This window comes from Limulus polyphemus, unplaced genomic scaffold (assembly GCF_000517525.1).
Source record: "Limulus polyphemus unplaced genomic scaffold, Limulus_polyphemus-2.1.2 Scaffold183, whole genome shotgun sequence".
Lineage (NCBI taxonomy): Eukaryota > Metazoa > Arthropoda > Merostomata > Xiphosura > Limulidae > Limulus > Limulus polyphemus.
The window spans coordinates 102,970-126,286 of record NW_013665793.1 but is presented as its reverse complement, the minus strand read 5'-3'; the positions used below and the strand labels follow the sequence as shown (position 1 = coordinate 126,286).

Genomic DNA, 23,317 nt, shown 5'->3' with positions numbered 1-23,317 from the left:
TTCTAAATTTAACTTTAAAAATAATAAAACAGTATTTTTGAGTGTTTAGAAGGAGGTTTTCGTGCTCTCAATTTCAATATTATTCATCAACTCAATGAAATATAATAATTTTATTATTTCATCTTATTTTTGTCCTCAACACGTGAACAAAAAACTCTTCACACATAATAATAACAACGTTGGGACTGTTGGCAACTTTATAAACATATATATGGTTTAATTAAACAACGTTGGGACTGTTGGCAACTTTAGAAACATATATATGGTTTAATTAAATATTATTTATCCGTAATTAATTTTTCTTTCACCAGTGGCATTTACTAGGAATAATATAAGTGGTGTTACTCATATTCCCTTGATTATCATAGTTTTATGTATAATGTAGATAATAATAAATAAATAAATAACGTGACTTGGCTGCTAATGAAATATTAGATGAACGATGAAATATAATGAGCATGGACACGAATAAATCGTAAACTATTTTCATTGGATAAAAGCTTTCAGATGGGAATAATACAGAAAGGTCAATAATATATTGAGATTCTTCTGCTTGCAGGTCTTTTGTGATTAAATGTATATATGAATATCTAGAAACTAAAATGTTACAAAGATTCAAAATAAATAACGCATCTAAAAAAACACTTTCTCAACCAAAAATATAAAGCTTTCAATAGTTTTTTTTGTGTGTTTTTTACCATTTCCTACAAAGTGCAGAACTGTATCACTGAAATGAATCCTTAATTTGGACATGGACTATCATTCAGTCACCGTGCAATGAGCTGCCAGAAAAAAAAAAAGGATAAAATAGAAAAGATAAATGAAGGTAGAAATAATGGATTTAAATAGCCAAAAGTTCAAAAGTAGTATATTTATACCAATTTATGAAAAGGTTCTATTTATTCAAAAATCTTCTTCTTTTTAACTCTCGTGATAAATGAGATATGGACATAGTAGTTTTTCGATATTTGACTCGAAGTCTAATAAAAAGAAGAATTTAATAATCTTGAAAACAGTGGCCTTAAACTGATAATTAATAATGTTTTGAACGGGTTGAAAAGTAATTCCTATCAAGTAGAATATTAGGTAACTATTAATTTTAACATTAAATGTTATTAAATCAGATTATTAATATCAACTAGGTGTTTATTGATAAGATCGTTCAGTTAAGTCATTTAATATATTTATTTAATAAAATAAAAAAGCACTTATGTATAAATATACTATTAAATTAGGGAAGTTAAAAATGCTTAACATATACATGTGTGTGTTTATATATATTAATAATTTAGACTGTCACACTTATTAAGATTATTTTGTTTTGTTTTCAAAATATATTATTTTAGAACTAGCCTCCATCTCTTAAGCTGACTGATAGGTATTATTGAGATTACAGCCGAAAATGTCGATAATAGCAAGAGTTCCAAATTATTAATAACCGTTGTGAACAGTTTTATGAGAATAAATACTCGTATAAGATGAGTTGTATTATTTGTAAAATTATTTTACTTATAATCTATGTAGTAAACTTGCTTTGATCAGACGTTACTGGTAATAATGCAGATAATTAGTTAATTGTTATCCCATTGTTCATTTCACACACATTGTAGGAGGCCATATACCGCACACACAGAGTAAGTAAAGTTTAAGTAACTTTCACATTAACATTTTATATATGCCTATCAACTGTGTATATTAATATAAAAACATGAAAATCAAACTAATATTGGCTAAAATTATATAAATTGTACTACCAGATAGCTGCAGGTTTTTTATTATGCTCTTCATTCAACTAGTCCGAGAAGTTATGGAATAAAAACCATGAAATGGTCATTATTATTTTTAGAAGAATCGAATAATATTTCTTCAAATCATTTAAATTAAGAGACCCAGCTTGTGGCTCAACAGTAAGCTTGAGAGCATATAACGCTAAAATTTGGAGGTTAAGTTCCTGGAGTAAGCAAAAGTGCAGATGCCTAATTATGCAGTTTTATGCCTAATCAAAAACAGTTACCTATAATGACTATACATGTTAGAAGACAAAGTTCTCAACCATCGTATTGTTCAATATAGTTTAAAATTACAACTTAAAAGTAATAAAAGTGGTATGAAAAAATTAAAATCAGCTTCTGAAAATAACAGAGTGTGAATATGGCTAATAAAAGTACAAACTTAAATATTTAATACATATTAATTCATTAAAATATGTTCACATAACCTTCATTTATAATAACAAACAACCTCGTAGGATGGAAAAAACTTGGTTAATTGCATTGAAATACAAGGTAAAATCTTACCGCTTTCCACGGGCGACGACTAGGCGTGGCGTGATGGTTTGTCTGCTCGGAAGAGAATTTTTGGGTTGCGATCCGCTGCCGTACAAAGGAGTATCACACTCTAGAGACATAGGCGACGATCAAATTTCCATATTCAATCAGAAAAGAGTAGCCCCAGAGTTGGCGGTGAGTGCTGTTCACTAGCTGTCTTCTCTCTGGTCTACAGTTCAAAATATATTAGGGACGGCTAACACATATAGTCCTTGTGTAACTTTGTGCGAAATTCTGAAACAATCAAAATGGACGACAAAGTGGACCCTGAAGAGAACAGATCCATCTGTCGAAAGCGATAGAGTTTTATCGTGTTCTTTTCTCTCTCTCTCTTTATGTGACACACAAGCACCATAATAGTCATATTGTATTAGGCTAAATTAAAATAAAGTTAAGTCGAGAGTTATGAGTAAAACTTCTCAAAATATATTAATTAACGTCTAAAATAGATTATATGGTTTTTTCCTTAAAACACTTGCTATTATCAAATGAATTATAATTAATATAGTGTCGTTAAAGTAAAAAAACTGTAATAATTCCATGAATACTGTTGCCAATGTTATTCGTAGATATAAGAATACCTTATTATATACATTGTTGAATTTTAAATGAATAACAGGATCACTAAATACCTCTTTCACTAAGACTGTAGACTACTTAGTATTATGATATAAGTGGATCTTCTAAATTAGGTTGCATTCTAGCATTGCTTGTTAAAATATCACTACTAATGAAGACGGCGACTAATTTGTTATAGTGAGTAATGGTATAATGAACTACCAATAGATTCATACTCATGATTGTAATTTAAACAGTTATCAGCAAAAACGTCTAGAGTCTGGTGATATACACTTACAGAACGAATATATTTCTAGAGTCCGGTGATATATACTTACAGAACGGGTATATTGCTAGAGTCTAATGGCATAAACTTACATAACGAGTATATTCCTAGAGTCTAATGGCATAAACTTACATAACGAGTATATTCCTAGAGTCTAATGATATACACATACATAACGAGTATATTTCTAGAGTCTAATAGTATACACATACAGAACGAGTATATTCCTAGAGTCTAATGATATACACTTACAGAACGAGTATATTCCTAGAGTCTAATGATATACACTTACAGAACGAGTATATTCCTAGAGTCTAATGTTATACACTTACAGAACGAGTATATTCCTAGAGTCTAATAGTATACACTTACAGAACGAGTATATTCCTAGAGTCTAATGGTATACACTTACAGAACGAGTACATTCCTAGAGTCTAATGGTATACACTTACAGAACGAGTATATTCCTAGAGTCTAATGTTATAGATTTACAGAACGAGTACATTTTGGGAAAGTTTCGGTTAAACGATCTGGCGGTATATACTTACTGAAAGAAATCGTATTTGTCGATATTTTTTTATAAAGGAATATTCAGTTATCGTATTTATCATAACAAATGTATATAGTTCAATAAAATAATGTCTAATATAATTATTTTCACAGCTAATATACGTTTGGAATGAACTATGTTTCAATACATACATTGTTGAAGCGATCGTATAGTTCGTGCTACAAAATGATGGTTTATCTTCAGAACAGATGTATCATATACAATATGCGAATGAAGTTGTTACGATATAACTTATATTGTGCTTACGTTCTGAATAGTTATATCACAAAGAGAGTGGCATAGCAATGTGAAAACGCTTCACATCATAATGACTGACTGTTTTACAGAAAATATAAACCACAGTGTCTTGGGAATATTTCTCTTCACATCTGATTTTACTACAAATAGAATGAAATAGTTTGGTGGAAACAATTCTCTTCAGATTGATTACGTTACATGTATAGTTTTATAGCATCGTGGGAATGTTTACCTTACAATAGATGCATTACAGATAAAACAAGACTTTATTACCCAATGTTTTGTTATGCACCTATATCAAAGAACTGCAGTGTAGACCCGCTTTAAAGTCTATCGTCCTAAGCTACTTGCAAATAGATGAAATAACCTTAAGCTGTGTCTCCACGCAATTGCTCAGCAGTAAGTCTAAGGGCTTTTAACGCTAAAAAGCAGGTTTGGATACTCGTGGTGGGCACAGTACAGATAGTCCATTGTGTAGCCTTGCGATTAACAAATAACTCCACCTGTGATGTTTCAAGAACTGTATCAAGCCTTTTAGTTTATGATGACGTCTTCAATTCCGTCATAAAACTCTCTTTGAAAATAACTTTACGTTAAGCTTGTTTTTTGTTTATTACAACTCACTACTAGTTACCTTTTTTTTATTATTTTGCTAAGTTATAACGAGGAGAAGAACTCCAAGGGCTGAGGAAGGAAGGGTGAAACAGCTCTGTTTGATAACTAAGACACATTTTACTTCGGAATTAGATGTAATTTTATCCACCCACCCCTCTGTGTTTCAGCGATAAATCTACAGGCTGACGACGATAGAAATCGGGTTTCGATACCCGTGTTGGACAGAGCACAGATAGCCCGTGGTGTAGCTTTTTGCTTCACAACACCCAACCAATCAAATATGATTTTGCCAGTAGCTAGTTAATTACATATGTCATCACAGATTATAAGCAAAATCTCTGAACTAAAGTTTTCTCAAACAACTTTTAATAAAAAGAGTGTTACGAACCGGAAATCAAGGTTTCTGGAGCCACTTATGGACAATGGAGCTGGCTACCGGGGAACAGGGACACAAGCAATCCATTCTCCGGGCACACCTTCAAGATAAAAGATAAAAATTGTACCATTCCCCAAACATTGACCAATGAAGCTATTTACATAACTCAACTGTGTTTAGTTTAGTTTCTTTAGGGATTAGATAAGTAAATGAGCACTAACACAATGCTATTGTAATGTAGCACGTAAGTGATTAACACATTGTGTAATGAGATTAGGTAATCCGTTCTCAGCACTCATTAACCTTCAGAGCTCCAGTATCCGTTTATAACAAATGACATCATTTAGTAGAAATTCAGATTAGCACACGAGGTTTATTATTTCCATACAGTGACATTTCTAACTGTACTTTCCCAGTTGTCCAGGCACAAGTTTGGAAGTTTAGATATGCGTAGAACAAATTAAACGTTAGATAACGTATTACAACTAAGATTCTATATCATAGTAGAAGGAATGTAATTGTTCCTCCTGTTTCAAAGGACTTAGTTGTGCGTTATTACAAACCGGCAGTATGTGTGTTCTTGAACTGGCCTTAGGATAGACACGTATTATAAACAGCGTTAAGATTCAGTGGCTCTGATACATTATCCCTTACAGTAGGAAATATTACATTTTCTGTGACGGTAAAGCTAGAGTTAACCTGAAAAAAACATCAAAATGTCCATTAATATAAGTACGTATCTGAAACATACATTTACGTGTATAGCAAGAATACATAAGTTTGACGGTGAACATTTTCCCGTGTATACATGTTGTTTTGTTGAATGTTCAATTGTGAAGCGATAATAATATTGTAGTGACACATGTGGTCTACTGAGCTTGAATATCGTTTGTACTATTAAAGAGAAAAAATTACAAGAATGTGTTTACTAGTGGGTGAGATGAGTCTCATGGCCTAGTATTATCTATATTTTCCTCGTTTCTATGTGAAAGATAGTAACCCATATAACTCCATCCTTATAAGTTGTGTTATATTGTACTTTGAGTTGGCAAATTGTGTTACGAAACACGCTGAGTAGTTAAATGGTCTTATACAGTAGAGTGAGTACAGCTAGACTGTGTTATAAAGTACAGTCAGCAGTTAAATTGTGTTATAGAATACACTGAATAGCTAGACTGTGTTTTGCAGTATACTGAGCAATTAAATTGTGTTTTAAACTGGGTAATTAATGTTTTTATACAGTACTGTAAGTTAAATTGTGTTGTACAGAATAATGAATAATTATATCATGTTATATAGCATAGTGAATAGTTAAACTGTGATGTATTATACTAACTACATTAAACAGTATATTGAGTAGTTAATGTGTGCTAAATAATACACTAGTAGCTAAACTGTGTTATACACTACACTGGGGAGTTAAATTGTGTTATACACTATGTTTAGCAGTTAATTCAACTAATACTTACGAGAGCGTGACATTTTTCTTAAGTTTGTTACACAGAACAGGTAATCAGATTAGCCTTACTGGCTAAAGATAGAAATGATTCAGATATATTAACTTAAATCCATTCTTTATAGTTTCATGTCCATCTCACATGCTTATCAAATAATGACAGATTGTTTCCCATAATTCAATGTTTTTCATAGGTTCACACACACTATTAATGTATGTATTCATAGGTTCACACACATTATTAATGTATTCATAGGTTCACACACACTATTAATGTATGTATTCATAGAGGTTCACACACATTATTAATGTATTCATAGGTTCACACACACTATTAATGTATGCATTCATAGGTTCACACACATTATTTATGTATGTATTCATAGGTTCACACACACACTATTAATGTATGTATTCATAGGTTCACACACACTATTAATGTATGTATTCATAGGTTCACACACACTATTAATGTATGTGTTCATAGGTTCACACACACTGTTAATGTATGTATTCATAGGTTCACACACACTATTAATGTATGTATTCATAGGTTCACACACACTATTAATGTATGTATTCATAGGTTTACACACACTATTAATGTATGTATTCATAGGTTCACACACACTATTAATGTATGTATTCATAGGTTTACACACACTATTAATGTATGTATTCATAGGTTCACACACACTATTAATGTATGTATTCATAGGTTTACACACACTATTAATGTATGTATTCATATTTTCACTGCGATTGTATTGTATATTTTCACTAAGAATTTATTGCTACATTGCAACTTCATTAAACGTCGTCAGCTACTTTGGTTTCTTGACGAAGCTGTACAAGAAAACGACATAATATTGAGTATCAGTGCTAGGCTGGGTACATCCCTTCTAACCCTATTTTCCTACACTTCAGATTCCTAACTGTGGCTAACAATTGCAACTTCTAATTTGCCATAAGATTTTTATAATAGCATAAGTCATTCTTACTCTTGACTCATGCAGGTAACACAAAAGTACAACCAGTTCCTGTTAGATAGCACGTAAGTGAAATGCGAGTTACATGCGAGCTGACACGTGGGCGTTTCTCCCGAACTTTGCATGATTTTTGGTGCAACAGCAACATATGTACGTACACGTGTTTACATAATATCAGAGATTAAAACTAGTAAGCTAAATCAACTAAATAGCCTATCTTGAGCCATGTATCTGCTATCGATTACCTTATCTTTATATGAATAATTGTCAGCTTTACTTCTGTTACAATTTCAGAATCTTTCACATTCAGCCAAAACGACGTACTGTCATGCATGTAGTTCAGCTTAAGGCATATTAAGGTTACAATGACTTGATTCTGACAACAGAAGAAAACTAAACATATGTACTCTGAGAAAACCAAGCGTAAAATCAACCTTTAAGGATGTGAAAACCTGAAACAGGGGATGTTTGTATTCAACCATTTCATATATGTTACATATTTTTGTTGACTCATAACACTTTTAGGAATACGAATTCTCGCCACTTGACGCCACACATCGTGATTTTGCAGTTCGTAGTTTTTGACTTAAAATGATTTATTTCTTATTGTTTTCACTGTTGCAAATTGACACCTTTAGTATATGAAGCACATTAACAAAATTTGAAATAGTACGCTCTGGAAGTTATCTTTAAATTACCTCAAAGATACTGTCACGAGGTAGAAGGGTCACAATACCTCATTCCATACCATAAACAGTCATTTTCCTGATTTATTTTTCTGCCAATGGATTTCTGTTCATGTAAAATAATCTTGTCGACGACTAAAACGATATTAGGTTATAATAAGTATACATTCAAATAATACACTGAGTTTAGAACGCTAAGTACACATTTAATATCATTTGAACTGAATATAAAGGGTACATAATAAATTTTTGGAATCATAATATTCTTTTCAGCAACACAGGTTAACTTTTAGCACTAAATGTACCTCATGATTATCGAACACTAAATGTACCTCAATATTCGGCGTACTTCTTAATTATGAGATTTCATTAATAGTACTTTCGGTTTGATATTAAATTTATTCCTTCTATAGGCAAAAATAGTGTTTTCGAAATGTGAGGTGAAATCGACTTATTCATTCCGACAACACCACTAGTTATTTTTACGTTTTTACTTTTTCTTTATACTATGTGTTTTTTAGAACATGTATAAGATCTAAATAACGAAAAACGTAAATACACGTTCAGTTCAGATCACTTGTTTCTTTACTGTGTCATACTATAGGTTATTGAAAGTGAACGTGTAGCCAGAATCGTAAAACGTGATCATATTATATTAATAGATATATATCACATGTGCATCGTTACCACACGTTATAAGCAGTAAAGACATTGTTTCTAAATTATGTACTATAAAATACTATAAACTGTGAGCACGGAAAACTCTAACGAACAGTAGTAGTGCTATAACTTCATAGGTTCGTAACTTGGATCTATATATATGCACAATGATGTTAGATCATAATTTCAGTATGTACACTCAGTTGTGCTATACTTAACAGGTTCATACTTTGAGTAAATACATACAGCCGTACTATAACTTAACAGATTCATATTTTGGGTAAGTACATACAGCCGTACTATAACTTAATAGGTTCATATTTTGGGTAAATACATACAGCTGTACTATAACTTAATAGGTTCACAATTTAGATTTATACACTCAGTTGTGCTATAACTTAACAGGTTCATGCTTTAGGTAATTCCGTACTATAACTTCAGAGCTTCAGTAAAAATAATTACAAAAATAAGAAACTTTCCTTCTAGAAACTAACAGTAGATCGACCAAACTCATACACATCTTACATAATTTTGTATTTGTACAAAGTAAGATGACAGTTTTTGTATCTGAATGCTAGGTGTAATAATAAATCAAAATAAACTGATATTTAGGTTTCTTTCAAGTATGTAGTTTATAGCTTGTGCTATAGTAGTCAGAAAACAAAATGTATAGTTTATTTACAAGATGGTGGTCTAAGACGAGCGAAATGTTACTGGGTCTAATATTACAGTAAAATCTAGAAGTAGAGCATAAGTTACAGAGCGGTTAGAAGACCGACGAAAACACTTTCGGGTTCCTAATAACCAAACTTCTTTGGCAAGTCTACATTACTGTCTTATTTATTCTAAATGTTAAAGTGTCGTTATTTAAATGTTAATCATTAGTTTTGTACTATCTTACATCAGATACAAGTCAGAAATTTCTAAAAAGGCTGCCAAAAAATATAAATATAGTTTCTCTTCTTATCTTTGTTGATGAAGCAAAACCAGAGAAAATTAAGAACAACCTCCCTGAAAAGATGCTTGCAGTGGTTAAAGTGTTGTACGATCTCCCTGAAAAGATGCTTGTAGGGGTTAAAGTGTTGTACGATCTCCTTGAAAAGATGCTTGTAGTGGTTAAAGTGTTGTACGATATCCTTGAAAAGATGCTTGCAGTGGTTAAAGTGTTGTACGATCTCCCTGAAAAGATGCTTGTAGCGGTTAAAGTGTTGTACGATCTCCTTGAAAAGATGCTTGTAGAGGTTAAAGTGTTGTACGATATCCTTGAAAATGATGCTTGTAGTGGTTAAAGTGTTGTATGGTCTCTTTGAAAAGATGCTTGTAGTGGTTAAAGTGTTGCACGATCTCTTTGAAAAGATGCTTGCAGTGGTTAAAGTGTAGTACAATCTCCCTGAAAAGATGCTTGCAGTGGTTAAAGTGTTGTACGATCTCCTTGAAAAGATGCTTGTAGGGGTTAAAGTGTTGTACGATCTCCCTGCAGTGTTATACATAAAAAAACAAAACCCAACTGATTACAGCCTCTCAAGATGTATATATCAAGTTACATAAATAAGATACGATTAACACTTCCTTTTGCTCGTTAACACCATCACGATAGAAACATAATCTTTTAGAGTGCTGAAGAAATCAAAGTTCTATAGTATATCAAAATTAGAAGCTGTTTTCATTGGGAACTGTAATAACTTATTTTTATATATATAACATTACTTCATTTTAACCACTGCAAGTATCTTTTCAAGGAAATTGTACAACACTTTAACCACTACAAGCATCTTTTCAAGGTGATTGTACTACACTTTAACCACTACAAGCATATTTTCAGGGAGATCGTACAACACTTTAACCACTACAAGCATCTTTTCAAGGAGATCGTACAACACTTTAACCCCTACAAGCATCTTTTCAAGGAGATCGTACAACACTTTAACCCCTACAAGCATATTTTCTATAGGATTTCCATGGTATTTCATCACATTTATGACAGAATCTCAAATAAATATATTTTTTAAATCGAATAAACTCGCCTTTCCTTGTTCGAATTGGTTGTTTCTTTTGTTTTTCATATATCTTGGTTACATTTCTTTGACATAGATGTTTTTCAGCCATGCAATACTGCTAGGCAAGGAAGTACACCTACTGTAGAGAAACAAGATAGTCATATCCACCTGGTGTTACTTTAAATAACCTACACCTTAACTATCAGCTTCCTATATTTATAGATCAACGGCGTGTTTATCCTCTGGTGTTCTTCATTATCTTATTCTAGTGCTCAAGCCAAAATATATTAATATCCTATACTCACTTAGACAGAGAAACCAGTCAGTTAGAAGAGATTACTACATGCTCACGGGGCGGTAAAAGATAACATTATGACTAACTGCCTTAAACATTCTTTTAATTTACTAAAAGTATATTTGAAATAAAACATTTATATATGAAACGTTCATGATACTTATCATTTTTCTTTTCTATACGATGTATTAATTTTTTTAGGTTTTAGGGAATTAAGTAGGAATTTTTCTGTCTATTTTTGATCACTTTTGCACTAAGTCATCCAAATTGAGCTGAGAAATTAGTGACAAATTAATTTTGAAACAATTCCGTAATAACGATAATATAAAACTTGTCATATTATATAAAATTTTTATTAAAAATATATGCCTTCACAAGATTTTTTTCCTGTTAAAACGCGACTTATTTTAATTCATAATAAATGAATTATACTCACTAAATATTTTTTTTTTTACAAAACTGTGAACATAATAAGACATTACATGCGCTTCATCGCTGAAAATATGTACTACTTAAAATTAGTGCAAGAATGTTCGTCTAAAAGTCGCACTAATTAGGAACGTTTCTTGGGTTGTTTGTCATTAAGCACAAAGCTACACAATGGGCTATCTGTGCTCTGCTCACCACGAGTATCGAAACCAGGATTCTAGCGTTGTAAGTCCGCAGACATACCGCTGTGCCACTGGGGGCACGTTTCTTGGATTAAATACAAGCATAGCTATATTTGTTATTATTTGTTACGACAATACAGTTTAAAACACAACGATATCCGTGAATCGGTTGGCTTCGTTTTGGTTGTTATCAAGCACAAAGCTACATAATAGCCTATCTGTGCTCTGACCACCTCGGGTATCGAAACCCGACTTTTAGCGCCCTAAGCCTGCAGACTTGCCGCTAAGTCACCGGGTGCATCTCCGTGATTCTAGTGGATAATTCATAAAAAAAAATAACCGAAATGATTGAAAATTATAAGTATGAATGTTTGAGCTTTATAGAAAAGTTTTACTTAGAAATCTGAATGCCTTGCTTTCATAATAAGTGTTTTTATTCGGTTTATTTGAACAAACATATTCTAACTCCACGAGAATGGCGTTGTCTCGAGTAAGCCATCTTAAATATTTATTGTAGTTTAAGACTTTATTTTAAATTGCTCACGTGGTAATGAATATTCTTTAGGGTTGATAACAATATATCTTTCTTGGTAATCTAATGAAGACACAGCATGTCGACGTTCATTGTTATTAACACAGCGTGAAGTTGGTTGGCTGTCCCCGCGTGCAGTCCGCAGACCTGTGGCGTTCAGCAGCCAAGACTAGATCATGTTGGCCAGTTACCGCCGGCGTTTTAAGCGGTGCTGGAAATCGGTGTATCAGAATGTTGAGCTACAGTATTGAGGGAGAAATTCCCGTAAAACAAGGTATCTTCCTTTATTCTATAGGTATTTGATTTAGAATAATCAGTATATTAACAGTGATGTATTTCGTTACAAACATGACTTAAAATTTGGGGACTTTTTAAAACAAAATATCAAAAATCTTGTTTTCTTGTTATGCTTCTAGCTAGTTGAGAACGATTTTAATGTTTTTTTATTATTACTGTTACTGAAGTTTTATGTGTTCAATTCGAGTCTAAAGTTCGAATTTATATAGTGTTTTCTGGAAAGAGTGCAATGGAGATCATCTGTTTTGTCCCACATGTCATTTTGTTAAAACACTGGCACTGTTTTTACCACTGTTAGTACCTTCTTTACCAGAATACTTGGAACTTGTTTTCAGTTAATTTTTATCTAGATTTGACTTATTCTACAATAGAGTTTTTCAAATAATTATTACATTTAACCGTAAACTTACGTGTGAAAGAACAACGTTAAAGATATACTGACACGTATTAATAACCAATTAAGTTTTCATTCTAATCCACATAAATAGTTGGGTTTTCTCCATAAATAATATTTATGCTATGAACATGATTGTTTTAGAACAAACCCACATTGAGGACCCTGTTTTGTCCACCTTGGGGAATCGAACCCCGGATTTTAACGTTGTAAACCCGTAAACCTACCGGTGGATTATGATATAAATATTACGAAAATTGTATCTCAAATAACCAATCAAAATTAAATATCAAGCCGGGTACTTACCAGAGTGCATTTTGACCTTTTGGCCTTCAATTAGAAGACGAAAATACTATTTGGAGGCTATAAATAAGTAAAAAAAAACTTATGAAAATGAAGTAAGTAAAATTTTACTCCTGTTGAGAAAAATCTAATTAACATTGCGTATTTAAATTTGTTATCCAAACTACAAGACTACCAGTGTAATAGCTGACACAAGAACAATATCACACTCATTAGTATTCATGACTTGCACTAGCGGGCAATTACATAGTTTAGAACATATACTGCAATTGGTTTACTCCTCTGTCTTGTAGGAAGTAACTGACTAAATTTGCTTGAATTTACACACCAAAAGTAATTTGAAATCAAACTATTTCCTTCTCCCTTTGCCGCCCAAGATGAAACAGTTTTTTTTTCCTTCTTCTCAACACAAAGTCTCCCTTCATACCTACCGGAGGAGACAGGAATTGGAGTATCAGAAGCTAGCGTTTCAATCAGGTGATAAACGACTTGTAGTAATTGGTTTCTCAGTTCATTGTTGGTTGTATGTGATCTAGTCTTTCGGGCTTTGGCGTGCCTTCGGGCTAGGTCAGCCTTTACCAGTTTCATACCCATCACTTGTGATCATCTCTACAAACATCGCATAGCCTCCTCGTTTTCCAGATCGAATTTTCTTTTCACAGCATTTAACACTAAATAAGTCACAATAGTGTACAACATAAAGCCTCAGTTAGTTGTATCTCTTTCATGAGAGTGACCAGGGAACCCGGAGTTTTCCGAAGAGTACGTTAGAAATGATGTCACATTTTCTTTTGAAACTAGACTAAAACAACATGATGGCACCTTGAAAACATCATTAAAGTTGGCAACGTAAATCGAAAATATAGTTACACGTTATTTTGTACTCCTATACGCTCGTTCACGTGGTTCAAGAAGTTATATAATCGTTGTTGTTTTGAAGGAAAGACAGAAAACTACATAGGTACTCGATTTTAAATTTTATCCCTTCTCTTAAGCTTTCTAATTCAACGTTCCACACAAGCTACCGATTTATTATATCTATTTTTTATCAATAATAAACACCTAACGAATTAGAATTATAACGTCTGTCACTTTTGAATTTGAATAAGACTTTTAATAGATTACATCCATATAAATTTACATTATCCTCTTGTTCGCAGTCATACCTAGTTTGTTTTGTGTATGTTATATGTATATATAGAGAGAGTATATGATTAAGTATAAATTACATGAATGAATGTTTGGCAAATTTAGATACAGATATTACATTTAATATCGCTGAACGATTATTATTATTTCGTGAAGTTTTCTTTTTCCAAATCAAATATCTATTATGATAATTCCGTACTTAACCTTTACAAATGTCTAGTGTGATATTGCCATATGTAACTTTTTATATTAGCACTTTCCGAACTCGTCTGGTTGGATTTTAAATTAAAAAAAAAAACAAGAGAGAGATGTACCATATTTCTCAGTTATCATTTTGCTCATAATTTAAAAAGATTATTTAAGGTTCCACAAAAACGTCAAGTTTTGACAAATGACGCAAAGTTGTTGAATCATTCGCTTTTTGTAACACTAATTGTAGGACAAAGATTTGTAATAATTAGTGTTTTTAAGTGTCAGTCTTAGAGTGGAGTAGTAATTAATAAAGCTAAATATATTGAAATTCTCTATAACATTAGGTTTTGAATAGGGGTACTACTATTGAACATGTTTAATGTTAACACGTATGCTGCCCGATTGATGATAGTAAGTGTGTGACACTGTCCTCTGTAGGCCTATATGTTAAACACTTTTAACAATGAAACCTAACGAAATTATTCCCAGTCGTATTTTGGTTCATCGCATTTACTAGTTCATTTTAATATATGCCTACAATTATCTTTATAATTAAATGAGACATACATTTTTAATCAATTTACCAAAACGCAGCTTTGATAATGAACAGATGCATTTCCTTTGGTTGTTTTTTTACGAGAACTTCTTCCAAGAAATTGAATTTTTTAGTTATAAGTCTTTTCAGTTTAGATGATCTATTACTAATACTTAAAATCGCTATTCGCCTGTTCATGACGGAAGTGTATTTTTTTCCAACTCTCACCCATTTGGCTCTTTATTCATCTGCTTGAGTGTAAAGAAAACATTATTCATTTGCGTTAATTCTCTTAATTTATTGGTGGTGAAGGAAATATTTATAATACTGAATTACCAACTAAATATTTGCTTATCTTTAATGCTGAAAATAAGTTTCGAAGTAATTTCATCAAGTTAAGCCTACCTTTAACACTAATCGATTGTTCTCATTCATACCTTTGCTTATAATGTTTTCAAAAATATGTAAGGATATAAAATACATAATAATTTTACACGGGCATTTAACGATTAAACAAAAAACCACACATTAAAACTTAAGCTTAAATGGGAAGATTTAATGTGCGAATAATTCCCAAAGACAGACATGCTTTAAATGAATATTATATATTCATACTTCTTGTGTTTGTCTTTATCTACTTATAAACTGTTGTTCATAATAACATATACTAGAGATATCATCAACTAGCTTGATCTAACGCAACATATATTGACACCTATGACGCTATAATTAACTTTCAATAGAATCTGAGATAATGCTCTGTAAATTCTTCTAAAATATCGTAAATGATAATTGGACAGTTTCGTGCCCAATTGTGGATCAAACATTCTGTTACTTCTGTATACATATGGCATGTTTTGATTTAACGTCAAAACTTAACTTATTCTAAGTTAAGCATATTAATCCATTGAGTCTGCCATTTTGTGAGAAGTTTGAAAACATTACTAAGAACTTATGTTGACCAATGACGATCTTCAACCAGTAGTTTATTTCTGTTAGCAGATACAGTGTGGCATATTAACAGAACTATATCTGGAATATAAAGCTAATCTGGCTAGAGCCACCTTAGTCGTTATAATCCAGATATAAGCACTAAACTTGTCTTTGTAAATTAAGAGTGAAAATTTCAAATATGTCTTAATTTTTTCTAACGCAAGCTATATATATTCTATTGGTAAAATCATATTTTTTCAAAAACCAAAATCAGTTTAAGAATATATCGAGCACAATATTGTAAGGTTTTCTAATTGTAGCATTATACAGTTTTGGGAATTACAGTTTTAAAATTATTGTGCTGGGTAGTTTCCACTTTGTAGTTTTGCATAATTTTAAAATGTAAGTGTTATGCAGTTTTAAATTTTTAGTTTTGCAGAGTTTTAAATTTGTAGTGTTTTATAGTTTGAAAATTCTATTCTGAACACTTAAGACTAAAAATGTTTGTAGTCTTACACAATTATAAAATTGTAGTTTTATTGTTCGCGATTTTTAGCTTTATACAGGTTTTCAACGCAGCAATTTCAAACCTATACAATACCATATTTTCACATATCTGTTTATTTGTTTGCTGTTAAGCGCAAAGCTACACAATGGGATATCTATGCTGTGTCAACCAGGAATCGAAACCCGATTTTTAGCGCTATAAGTGTTGTTTGTAGTTAAGAGCAAAGCTATGCGATGGGCCATCTGTACTGTGCCACCCACGGGTATCGATACCCGGTTTCTAGCGTTACAAGTCCGCAGACTTACCACTGTGCCGCTGGTAGCCATGTTATAAGCTTTCGGACATACGGCTGATACACTGGGGGGAGGGACTTATATTTGTATTTTAAAGTCTAGTGTTCTTCATATTTTTATACAGCAGCCCTATATACTTTTATTTCGTAATGTTAGAAACACTGTTGTGATTATGCAGCTGCAAATGTTTTACAGTGAAGTGTTGTATACATTTGGAGCTATTGTACTGTGTAGTGTTTACGCTAGGAACTTCTTATGATGTTGTATATTGTTTTACAAGTCGTTCAGTGAAGTAGAACTTTTACAGTACATTAAGATAATTCTAGTAAAGTGGAGCTTTTTATTACGATAACTTGTTTACAAAACTTTATTTAACAATATTGTGAAGTCGAGATGCAATGCGCAGTGCGAACATTACAAGCAGATATTACAGTAAGATTTAATGCTATAGATTAACATCAATACTTGCTTAACAAATAAATAAACACATTTTTTACTGCTCTACATTTTCTAACTTTTACGTCCACAAAAGTTAACAACTATAAATGATCTCAATACAATATAAAGTTGTAGTTCTAAAAAAACGAAAACTGTGGCGACAGTACACACATTATAACACAGAGTAAAACTGAGTGTTTGACTTTTTTTTCTCACGTCTCCATGACGACTAAATAGTTTTTTATTGGACTATAGAATTTCATTGTATTCTGAATATGTCTTTTATTGTCACATTTAAATATAAAACTATAAAACATAGCCCTAAATGACTGAAGAGATCCATGGACACATCTAATTATAACCGAATGTGAGTAAAACACGCTTCACATGTTGGAGCTGTGGGCGCACTATAAGTGTGACAGTCAAATACCAATATTCAGTTACACAAAATCAGCCCAAGAGTTGGCGTTGGATACTGTTGACTAGCTGCCTTTCTTCTGGTTAAAAGCAGGTATAGCCACGCCCGCATATAGCTGAAACAAACAGATATCTCATTATCAATCATTCGTTTTGGTATTCATTGTATTTAGGTATATTGAACAAGTTATGCTGTGAAGATTATGAAGGATACTTGTTCTACAATATATATATATCATTTCTCTTATACTTCCCCATCCTCCGAGTGGCTAAGCGGTAAGTTTGCATATTTAAAACGCTAAAAGCCGGGTTTCGAACCCCGTAATAGACACAGCACAGATAACCGAACCAACCAACAAGCCTTACACCTCCCATGTGTCATCTCTCACTTCACCCATTTAAAATTAGCGAATCTGTGTGACAATGTTTCTTAGGCAATTGTTTCATTGCCATCTAGTAGAAGTCTGAAATAATCAGTATTATTAGTGTGTTTGTTTTCGTATTACACAAGTATAAAAATTAAAAATAGTATAGTGATAAAACTTTCACATAAGTGTCTACAATTTTACGAAAAGCTTTATGATGAGGACATTAATTTGATATTGACGAATTCGATCTACAGTAACATGAACATGAACACATATAATTCAGTCATTACTGCATTTGGTGGCACTTGTAGTTTCAGTCCAGTTCAAGTATTGTCAGATCTAACGAACTTTTTTCATAGAATTATGCGAAAAAGGGTTAATCTAATGTTTCATCAAATGTAATACATTGTAGACTTAAGGTGTTTCTTGTTTTGGTTTGTGTAGTCATTCTCTACTTTAACATGATATATTGAAAACGGCTTTAAAACTTGAGATTGAAAAACTTGCATAAACCCATGAAATTTTCAAGAAAAAAAACGGAAACAATGCACTAGAAAGAGTCTGAATTTGACGTTTGAGAAAGTGTCACAGAGTTAAAGCTCTTAAGTTATTTACATCAAGAAAAAAGGTATACCTTTCGAAAGCGTTTGGGTTGTAGGGTATGGTATCTTTGTGTTAAATTGATTTCTTGAACCTGTGTATATTTCTAACATTATGAATACCTTATAACTAGACCTTATTGAGGTCAAACATAGAAATATTTCTGAACGAGGAAAACTGAAAATAAAAATGATAGAAGACTGGGATGGCCATAAGTTAAAATTACTGAAAGAAATACGATCTGTAACTCTATATACTCAGACCTGTGTATATATAACGTCATACACTGGTATACGCAACATTGTCAGCCTGAGAAGGCATTTCAAGATCTTGAAGTAAAACTAATCTCCCTAATACTAACGCAATCTTAAAGGAGTGATGTTTATTGCTTTGTTGTTAACCACGAAACAACACAAAGGGCTATCTGTGCTTTCCCCAACGTGGGTATCGAAACCCGATATTTAGCGTTATAAGGCCTCAGACTTAACGCTGAGACGCCGGGGGCAGTTTATGGTTAGGCACCTTTTCCATACAAAAGTGTATTGGTACAGTCCGTTGAAAAATTTCGTACATGAAATGTTTTTATCAACTATATACAATAATTAAGTTACTTATTATAATTTTGTTTCGTCACATTTTGGAAAAATATTTCCAATTATTTTATAGGATTATCAAAATCTTAATAAATTGATTTCATACTTAATATGTCTTAATGACAATATTTGATAAAAAAGTGGCATTTTTTACCGATTTGAAAACAAACTTGATGAAATTGATAATTGATATATATTTATGTAGATAGAAAGGAATCCAATATTTTGTAACTATTATTAGTCCCTAGACTAAACCGATTCTGTTATCACTGGTCAATTTTAATATTTTACAGGATAAAACTTCAATATTTAAAACACTACAACACAAAATTCAGTAAGAAAATACGGTTATATCATTTCATATGTTGAAATAATACACTGTCTTATGGCAACAATGAAAGGAATGACGTGTTAGAAAGGAGATATATAATATATAAGATATCGTGATAAAATGGATCTTTAGATCTAATATCACTGTTATTACACCTCGTGAAACTGGAACACGATACCTTATTATATTTAAAAATGGCTGGCCCGGCATGGCCAGGTGGTTAGAGCGCTTGACTAGCAATCTGCGGGTCGTGGATTCGAATTCCCGTCCCACCAAATATGCTAGCCCTTTCAGCTGTGGAGGCGTTATAATGTGACGGTCAATCACTATTCGTTGGTAAAAGAGTAGCCCAAGAGTTGGCTGTGGGTAGTGATGACTAGCTGCCTTCCCTCTAGTCTTCCACTGCTAAATTACGGACGGCTAGCGTAGATAGCCCTCGTGTAGCTTTGCGCGAAATCCAAAACAAACAAACAAACAAATTTAAAATGGCTGCTTCGACTGGGCTATTGTTAAAGTTATGTTTGAAGTCACAGAGTAATGTTTTTAACTCGTTTAGAAACAGTTTTTGATGACAGTACAAGACAGTGTTAAAGTTTTTTTCTACTCCAGAAGACAATCTAGTCATGAATGAACCGTTTTACATTCATGTTACAGCATGACTTGCAAACTGTGCCGAAAGCCACGTTATGAAAAGGTGGTTACTGTACAGAGCTTTCCCAACAGGTAATTCAAGGTGTAAAGTTACATTGCGTGCAGTCTTTATGCTTTCAAACACTAGGCAGTAATCTATCACATCTAATCAATCTCACATCTCTAACAGGAACTTTTTCCCATGACTGCACACAGTAACAATGTTCACACAAACCCAGTCTTTGTGTCGGGAAATCAAAAGATCAGAGTAAAAAAAAAAAGTAGTTATAATTTTATCACTAGCCGCTCATTAAACTTTGTCTGATAAACTGAAGCTAAAGATAATGAAACCGAGATGCCATTGTGGGAAGGCTGATAAAAAAACATTTCAACTCAAGCGCATGGAGATTTTTGTTCAATTCTACTTGCATTTCCCATAAACTTTAGTTTAAAATTTGGACATTTGTCCCTTCAATATCTTTATAAGATAATTTACTTGTTGTATATTTTTTTTACAAAACTAGGGAGCAAAATATATTGTTATTGTTTGTTGAAATCAAAGTGTGAACGTTGAATTCATGAAAATCATTTTTAACATGTTCATTCTATTGAGTTATTTGTTTAAAAACTAAAGCTGATTTTGTAATAATGAATATTGTGCATAACCTAAAGCATAAAAATATATATAACCTAAAGCACTATTCCATAAAATATATATATAACCAAAAGCACTATAACCTAAAGCATAAAAATATATAACCTAAAGCACTATTTCATAAAAATATATAACCAAAAGCATTATTCCATAAAAATATATAACCTAGAAGCACTATTTCATAAAAATATATAACCTAAAGCCCTATTTCTTAAAAATATATAACCTAGAACATATTTCATGAAAATGTATAACCTAAAGCACTATTTCATAAAAATATATAACCAAAAGCACTATAACCTAAAACATAAAAATATATAATCTAAAGCACTATTCCATAAAAATATATAACCTAAAGCACTATTTCATAAAAATATATAACCTAGAACACTATTTCACTAAAGCACTAAAATATTCAGTTTCTTCCTATGTTTTAGTGATATAAACGAAAAATATCCAAATACACTAAAACATAGAAGCATTTCAAAGAAGAAATGCTATTACTATTATATTATGTTGTAGTGTAAAAACAACTTGCTTTCTTTGCCAAGCTGAATTGAAATACTCTCCTATTTATTAAATGCTTTGATAACGCTCCAATTTAAAAACCTATAAAAGAACCTAATTAATCAAGAATTGTTTCCTCATCTAGCGCTCCAGTGGCACAGCAGTATGTCTGCGGACTTATACCGCTAGAAACCGGGTTTCGATACCCGTGGTGGGCACTGCATATATAGCCCTTTGTTTAACATTGTGCTTAATAACAAACAAACAATTCCTCATCTAAGCTAAACACCATCTATTTGAACAACAAAGTAAATGCAGGTCATACTTTTCCGAAGCACACTGTGAATAGATTGTATCTCTCAAATGTTCACTAACATAAAGTAACCGTTTTGTATTTATATGATTTCAAAATGAACATCTAAATGTGGTATATTTTTTAAAACATTTTGTACGTTTTTACCATTAAAAATAGATAATATAAGAATATCTATAGTACACACTGGCCACCATAAGTCCTTTGGTAGAGAACACCAACAGAAATATTAAAATATCAAACATATATTTTACTAATTAATAAAGTACTTATTGCAACTAATACACTAGCATTAAATCTTGAGCAGTTTTATAGCTCAGAATAAAATAAAATAATACATTTAAATGCAACTTCTACAACAAATACGGAGTACTAATATAATTAACACAACTTTAAGAAGGTTATTTTGTAGCTTTTATTTGTTTGTTTAGAAGGTTGCATCCAGGGCATAATGTTTTCCACTTTAACATCCCAGTTCTCGGACTTTGCGATGATTTATTGATAACTGTTTAAAACGTTATGGATATTTTAACTTCAAATGTAACAGCACTTTTAAAACTACATCACTTTAAGATAGGTATAACAATTATTTACGATCTTTGGGATCTGTTTATAGCAAAATGGTAATTAGAAATTATCATCATTACTGTAAGAAGAATAACTTTTAAAATATTTGGAAAGCCAAAAAATGCGGATTAGCTTGATGCATTACTCGTTTAGAACCAATTATTTTCCCAAATTTGATCATTTATTTAGTAACTGGATGGGGATATTTGTGGCAGTCAATATTCACTTGGTCATATTTACCTACATTTATTTGGCAAAAAGATCGAAACGAATACAAGAAAATGATTAGGTCAACGTGACTCGAAAGGTCAAATCCCAACGTAAATTAATGAACATTTTTGAACAAATAATCTACCACTCGCGTTCATGTTTTTTCGAGAAGAATTTCCACAGAGGATAACAGATTCTAAAAATTCATATATGACATATATGTTCTGGTATATAGGCGGTAGTAAACATTTTGTCAAAGACCACACAGAAATTTCTCTGAGGAAAAAACAACCTCATTACAAGCCATCGGTGGCATCATTATCACAAAGAAAAGATCTTTCTTGTTCCGAAGGACCACACTGCACGTGTTGCCTAAATGAGGGCTGTTGATACGATTGCCGGCGCCGTCTTTCCGCTTTGAGAAAAAAAAACTCAGGAGAGTAAAAGACTATATGACATTGGCCGTGTTTGATGAAATCGAATTGACTTGCCATTACTTTTTCGAAGTTAATTTTTGTATGAATTAAATATTACATGTCCACTATTTTTGTCCGTGCAGTAGTGGTGTTGTTGCCCCTGTTATTGCTGCTTTACCGTAAGAGTAACCGCTCTGCGGAGAAATTCAGCGGGGGTCGCAAGAATCACATCGTTACGTAGAGTTTTGAAATGTTATAAAAAACATCAGCACAATTAAAACCTTTTCTGTGCAGAACATGCTAGTGTAATCATACTAAACCAACATTGTTCAAGCCTCAAAATTTAGTTAGATCCCCGGTACATTTCAATTGTTAGCAACCACGTGACATTGCAGGTCTAAAGGAAAATTGTCAGTTGGAAGAGGAGAGAGAGAGCTGCTACCTTCCGCCTCGGTCGATTTGTAGCGTTTAT

General features: G+C 32.2%; 1 protein-coding gene and 1 long non-coding RNA gene across 3 annotated transcripts in view; one reads left to right on the top strand and one right to left on the bottom strand.

The window, feature by feature from the left end:
- LOC111084960 overlaps nucleotides 1-5,064 on the bottom strand; it is a 31,891-nt gene extending 26,827 nt beyond the window's left edge. Inside the window, exons 1-2 of the long non-coding RNA XR_002609837.1 lie at nucleotides 4,983-5,064; nucleotides 2,298-2,496 (exon numbers count right to left, since the gene is read on the bottom strand). This is a non-coding gene — a long non-coding RNA (uncharacterized LOC111084960). The remainder of the gene's footprint in view (nucleotides 1-2,297; nucleotides 2,497-4,982) is intronic.
- LOC106478133 (homeobox protein Hox-B7-B-like) overlaps nucleotides 1-23,317 on the top strand; it is a 186,914-nt gene that overhangs the window by 135,500 nt on the left and 28,097 nt on the right. The gene's annotated exons all lie outside the window — the stretch shown is intronic.